Source organism: Oncorhynchus mykiss, chromosome 8 (assembly GCF_057628025.1).
Source record: "Oncorhynchus mykiss isolate SJ-2025 chromosome 8, ASM5762802v1, whole genome shotgun sequence".
Lineage (NCBI taxonomy): Eukaryota > Metazoa > Chordata > Actinopteri > Salmoniformes > Salmonidae > Oncorhynchus > Oncorhynchus mykiss.
In genome coordinates, this window is record NC_143029.1 from 78,629,597 (window position 1) to 78,636,947 (window position 7,351).

The 7,351-nt window shown below is 40.2% G+C and overlaps 1 pseudogene; it reads left to right on the forward strand.

Moving 5' to 3' along the window:
* Positions 1-2,924: 2,924 nt before the first annotated feature.
* Positions 2,925-5,269, forward strand: LOC149982139 (GTPase IMAP family member 9-like; annotated as a pseudogene).
* Positions 5,270-7,351: the final 2,082 nt, after the last annotated feature.

Consider the following 7,351-nt stretch of genomic DNA (forward strand, 5'->3'; position numbering starts at 1 on the left):
GAAGTTTACATACACTCAATTAGTATTTGGTAGCATTGCCTTTAAATTGTTTAACTTGGGTCAAACTTTCAGGTACAGTTGAACAACCTTCCCACAATAAGTTGGGTGAATTTTGGCACATTCATCCTGACAGTGCTGGTGTAACTGAGTCAGGTTTGTAGGCCTCCTTGCTCGCACACAGTTTTTCAGTACTGCCCACAAATTTTCTATAGGGTTGAGGTCAGGGCTTTGTGATGGCCACTCCAATACCTTGACTTTGTTGTCCTTAAGCCATTTTGTCACAACTTTGGAAGTATGCTTGTGGTCATTGTCCATTTGGAAGACCCATTTGTGACAAGCTTTAACTTCCAAGTAAAGGTCTACTGATGTCTTGAGATGTTATATTTCCTTCCTCATGATGCCACCTGTTTTGTGAAGTGCACCAGTCCCTCCCGCAGCAAAGCAACCCCACAATATGATGCTGCCACCCCCATGCTTCAGGGTTGGGATGGTGTTCTTCGGCCTGTAACCCTCCCCCCTTTTTCCTCCAAAGATAACGATGGTCATTATGGTCAAACCGTTCTATTTTTGTTTCATCAGACCATTGGACATTTCTCCAAAAAGTACGATCTTTGTCCCCATGCGTAGTCTGGCTTTTTGATGGCGGTTTTGGAGCAGTGGCTTCTTCCTTGCTGAGCGGCCTTTCAAGTTATGTCAGTATAGGGCTTGTTTTTACTGTGGATATAGATACTTTTGAACATGTTTCCTCTAGCATCTTCACAAGGTCCTTTGCTGTTGTTCTGGGATTGATTTGCACTTTTCGCACCAAAGTGCGTTCATCTCTAGGAGTCTCCTTCCTGAGCAGTATGACGGCTGCGTGGTCCAATGGTGTTTATACTTGCATACTATTGTTTGTACAGATGAACGTGGTACCTTCAGGTGTTTGGAAATAGCAAGCCAAGGTCTTGGCTGATTACTTTTGATTTTCCCATGATGTCAAGCAAAGAGGCACTGAGTTTGAAGGTACGCCTTGAAATACATCACCAGGTACACCTCCAATTGACTCAAATTATGTCAATTAGCCTATCAGAAGTCATTATATAATTTTCTGGAATTTTCCAAGCTGTTTAAAGTCACAGTCAACTTAGTGTATGTAAACTTCTGACCCACTGGAATTGGATACAGTGAATTATACGTGAAATAATCTGTCTGTAAACAATTGTTGGAAAAATGACTTGTGTCATGCACAAAGTAGATGTCCGAACCGCCAAAACTATAGTTTGTTAACAAGAAATGTGTGGTTTGGTTGAAAAACTAGTTTTAATGACTCCAACCTAAGTGTATGTAAATTTCCGACTTCAACTGTATGTCATTCTGTAATATTTGGAATTGATTTGAAGTACTATGATGTCTATAATTAATCCTCAGGCTGTCAATTGTCTAAATAATCGATAGTATTTCAACGGGACAATAGCGTAGAAATAGAATGGAAAAACAACAAAGGGCGAGCAATCGGTCACGCGCGCAAACCAGCTCTGCATTCTTCCTCAGTCAACTGACAAAATGGTCTCATTCTTCTTTATTTTTCAGAAAACAAGCCTGAAACAATGTCTAAAGACTGTTCACATCTAGTAGAAGCCATAGGAACTGCAATCTGGGTCCTAACCCATTAGATACTGTACAGGCATTCAATTGAAAATACCAACATAAAATAAATCCCAGTTCCTGGATGGATTTTCCTCAGGTTTTCGCCTGACATATCAGTTCTGTTATACTCACAGACATTATTCTTACAGTTTTGCAAACTTTATAGTGTTTTCTATCCAAATCTACCAATAATATGCATATCCTAGCTTCTGGGCCTGAGTAACAGATCGTTTACTTACTGCCCCCAAGCCATAAATACTGCCCCCAAGCCATAAGAAGTTAAACATAGTGGCAGATCATTTTTTACCCTTAAGACAACATAAGGGTTAAGGGGTCATGTTTCAGAACCGCTAAACATATTTCCGTACACATGTGCGCACACACAATATGAGATTTGGCCTCAACAGAAAAGTGATCAGCCATTTACTTTATGTTCATATTCTTATATTTTATTACTTCTTATTTTTGAAGAATTGTCAGAAAGGGACCTGCTAGCAATGTTCCTTCAGTTATTTTTAGGCAAATTTCAGGTCTGTTGAGCACAAACTTGAACATTGTGAAAATTATGTGCATCTTCCAGTGCAAATGTACTGTGAACACTGAGGCTGTACACACTTTCAGTTAGTTTTAACAGTGGTCAAGTAGGCTATTGTGGCAATTTTATCATAATGTAGTCTTACCAGAGTGGCCTACCATAATAAAACAATGGAGAAAATGCATCCCATAACATTTTAACATGAAAATAGCTGTTCTATCGTTCAGCCTTTTGAATAAAAAGCATGCAGGGCTTGACATTAAACTGTTTATCCGATTGTCCTTCAGGCAAGGAACATGTTGTTGTGTTGTTTGATGTAAGAAACCACTTTAAATCAAATGCATTATTATTCCCATATCACTATTACAGAGAATTAGAGAAATTATTACCCTCTACCTATTGGCTATTTAGCTTATTCAAGCCTGTCTGAAAATATATCACACTTTAAGACAAACAAAAGCTCTTTACCTCACTCGCTTTTCAAAGATGTCTAGAAATGTATACATTTAATGCCCTTACAAGAAGCAATCACTCCCCTATTAATGACTCCCCTACAAATGATCTATAACTGGGCTAATAACTCACTAAATAGCAAAGGATATGAAGAAAATGTGCACACGTGGCTACATGCAGCTCTCACTTTGATCGCATAACAACTGCATCTCTCACGAACTCTCATGCTGTAAACAATGTCCAGTTCAATGTAAATGGCACAGATGGCAATGGTCTATTTGCATATAGGCCTACTGCAGCCTGATTGATTATGCCACACCAGTCTGTGTCGAGTACGGGCTGAGTAGTGCGTGTCAATGCAATAGAATCCTACTCTGATGCGTTCTGCCTACAAAAAAATATATTGCATAGTTTGTTTTATTTCTGTATTTGCATTGAAAGTTGTTAATATTGTGTTGATTCGATCACAATTGCCACAGTAAAGGGAAACGTTGATAGTGTTAACAGGGTAAACTCTAGAACAGTGTTCACCAACCTTTTCTGAGTCCAGATCACTTTGAGTCAAAATTCAAGCTTCGATCTACCACTCAGATTTGTTTTTATCATGACTTTAAAAAAATGTAAGCCTGCAACAACCAATTAAAAACAGTACTGTAGCAATGAGGTTTGTGCAGTAAGCTATAGGCCCAATACATCATCACCACATATAGGCTTTGCTTGAATTGCCCTGGATTTCGGTCCATTTCAAAATTTAAGGTAGGCTATATGATCACACTGGTAATAGATCTGTTGTTGTATTACTTGTGAAGCACAGCTGAGTGAGCATAGATTTAAATAATTTGCTTTTTGTTTTTATTTTATTGGGCTGATGGTGCCTGCATCTGATGGTCAGTCTCAGTCGAGGGAAAGAGCAGCAGACTGACATCCCTCGTTGACATCCCTCCACTCTTCCTTACCAAAAAGGGACACGTCTTCCAGATGATGGCGAAACTCGAGTCTCATCGCATTATTTCTGCCACATACACACATTCATGTTTCTACTCCTATGAACTGAAATGGTGAAATATTCCTCAATATTAAAAAAAAACTATTCGCTAATAATATGCACGCCTATAAATACACTTTCCTACTCATTCGTTACTGCTGCACTGCTTGTTGTAATGCTGCGTGGAAATTTGAAGAATGTGCATTTCATGGCTTATAAAAGTGTTGAATACAAAGTGTTGACAGTGCTGAGTAAGAACTTAAACATGAACTCAGTCATAAACACAGCAGCTCTTTGCTGAATTCGTTGACAGTCTTTCTCTAGTCATGGTTTTAAACGTTTTGACTGATGCGTTACTGCAGACACGGTCATCTGAACCATCATCCGATTGGCCAGTGATAGGCCAGTAGTGCACTTGATTTGCTCTCTGGGCCCGCCGGGAAGGGAGAGTTTGTACCTTCAGACACATGAAATAGTTAAAAATGCCAACAGTTCACCTACCTGGCAGTTAAATCGAGTGTACTTACCAACAGAAAATTGAAACACAAAGCTTTATCGTTGGGTTTTTTACAGAAATGTTTGCCGATCGACTAGGAAGATTGACTAGGAATACCTTGGAGATCGACCAGTCGATCGTGATTGACTGGTTGGTGACCACTGCTCTAGAAAGTTGAGTGAAATTAAATATTGTGCTTCTCTCTGTGGGCTAATATTTCTGCACAGCAGTCCCAGGGAGCTGCAAGGCAGCCTCGGGCTATTGTGTGTGTGCACAGCTTAGAGGCAACATTGCCTACAAGTAAACATTTCATTGGATGGTGTATACCATGTTTATTCCGTACATACAACTAGTAAAACTTGAAACGTTACATTATTTTTTGGTAAGGGACTAGCAAATTTCTTTCTCTCTCTTTCTCTCGCTCTGTCTCTCTCACTCTCTCTCTCTCTCACTCTCTCTCTCTCGTTCAGAGCTAAGGGTTGTGTTGCTGGGTTCAAACCGGTCTGGTAAGAGTTCAGTTGGAAACCTAATTCTGGGAACAGAAGCCTTCAATGCTGCCAGAAGCACTGCCATGTGTAAGAAGGGACAGGGAGATGTCTGCAGGAGGAAGATCACGCTGGTGGACAGTCCTGGCTGGGGGAGGGAGTTTCAGTTGTGTGATACTGCTAAACCTGATAAGCAGCACAGTGTGTCTCTATGCCCCCCTGGACCCCATGCTTTCATCCTTGTGGTTGAGGTGGACTTGTCATTCAATGATACATTCAGAAGGTCAGTGGAGGGTCATGTCCAGCTCTTTGGCGAGAGAGTCTGGAGTTACACCATCTTACTGTTCACATGGAAGGACTGTCTGGGGGACAGAAAAATTTAGCAATTAATTAAGGGTGAAGGAGAGGTCCTCCAATGGCTTATAGAGAAATGTGGGAGAAAATATCATGTTCTCAGCAATGAGGACAGGGGTGATGGCACACAGGTCACAGGGCTACTGCACAAGACAGAGGTGATGGTGGCAGGAAACAGTGGCAGCCATTTTGAAATTGAGACCTCGCAACTGCAGAAAGTAGAGAAGGAGAGAAGGGAAGTGAAAGAGAGAGCTCAATAAAGATTTCTTAGAGCTCAGAAGCAAAGAAAGACAACGAAATCCCTCAAAGGTTCGTCCAAGTGTATTAATGACTGATCACTTGAGCCTCATATTGTAAATGTTATGCAGTGGTGGAAAAAGTAGCAACTTGACTTACTTGAGTAAAAGTAAAGATTCCTTAATAGAAATGTACGCAAGTAAAAGTGAAAGTCACCCAATAAAATACTAATTGAGTAAAAGTATAAAAAGTATTGGGTTGTAAATATACTTAAGTATCAAAAGTGCATGTAATTGCTAAAAAAATACTGAAGTATCAATAGTCAAAGTAAAAGTATAAATTATTTCACATTCCATATATTATTATCCAAACCAGAGGGCATGATTTTCTTGTTTTTTAGAATTTACAGAGGATATACTCCAACACTCAGACTTAATTTACAAACAAAACATTTGTGTTCAGTGAGTCTGTCAGATCAGAGGCAGTAGGGATGATAAGTGTGAATTGGACCATTTTCCTGTCCTGTTCATTTGATTATTGGGCCTGCTCTCTGGGTGGGCTGTTAATGCTAGCATGTGGTTGGTTCTAAGAAGAAAAATCATGTTTCAAGAAAAATCTCCTCAGGGGAGGTTTGTTTTTCCTTGTTTTGACGGTGCCTCTTTTCCTGATTGGATCAAGTTTTAGGAGCCCATGCAGTATTTAGTTGTACAGTGGCTTGCGAAAGTATTCACCCCCCTTGGGATTTTTCGTATTTTGTTGCCTTACAACATGGAATTAAAATAGATTTTTGGGGGATTGTATAATTTGATTTACACCACATGCCTACCACTTTGAAGATGCAAAATATGTTTTCTTTTTGCGCATCGAGAGACTGAATTTTTTTCCCATTCCTCCTTGCAAAACAGCTCGAGCTCAGTGAGGTTGGATGGAGAGCATTTGTGAACAGCAGTTTTCAGTTCTTTCCACAGATTCTCGATTGGATTCAGGTCTGGACTTTGACTTGGCCATTCTAACACCTGGATATGTTTATTTTTTAACCATTCCATTGTAGATTTTGCTTTATGTTTTGGATCATAGTCTTGTTGGAAGACAAATCTCCGTCCCAGTCTCAGGTCTTTTGCAGACTCCATCAGGTTTTCTTCCAGAATGGTCCTGTATTTGGCTCCATCCATCTTCCCATCAATTTTAACCATCTTCCCTGTCCCTGCTGAAGAAAAGCAGGCCCAAACCATGATGCTGCCACCACCATGTTTGACAGTGGGGATGGTGTGTTCAGCTGTGTTGCTTTTACGCCAAACATAACGTTTTGCATTGTAGCCAAAAAGTTCAATTTTGGTTTCATCTGACCAGAGCACCTTCTTCCATATGTTTGGTGTGTCTCCCAGGTGGCTTGTGGCAAACTTTAAACAACACTTTTTATGGATATCTTTAAGAAATGGCTTTCTTCTTGCCACTCTTCCATAAAGGCCAGATTTGTGCAATATACGACTGATTGTTGTCCTATGGACAGAGTCTCCCACCTCAGCTGTAGATCTCTGCAGTTCATCCAGAGTGATCATGGGCCTCTTGGCTGCATCTCTGATCAGTCTTCTCCTTGTATGAGCTGAAAGTTTAGAGGGACGGCCAGGTCTTGGTAGATTTGCAGTGGTCTGATACTCCTTCCATTTCAATATTATCGCTTGCACAGTGCTCCTTGGGATGTTTAAAGCTTGGGAAATCTTTTTGTATCCAAATCCGGCTTTAAACTTCTTCACAACAGTATCTCGAACCTGCCTGGTGTGTTCCTTGTTCTTCATGATGCTCTCTGCGCTTTTAACGGACCTCTGAGACTATCACAGTGCAGGTGCATTTATACGGAGACTTGATTACACACAGGTGGATTGTATTTATCATCATTAGTCATTTAGGTCAACATTGGATTTTCAGAGATCCTCACTGAACTTCTGGAGAGAGTTTGCTGAACTGAAATTAAAGGGGCTGAATAATTTTGCACGCCCAATTTTTGAGTTTTTGATTTGTTAAAAAAGTTTGAAATATCCAATAAATGTCGTTCCACTTCATGACTGTGTCCCACTTGTTGTTGATTCTTCACAAAAAAATACAGTTTTATATCTTTATGTTTGAAGCCTGAAATGTGGCAAAAGGTCGCAAAGTTCAACGGGGCCGAATACTTTCGCAAG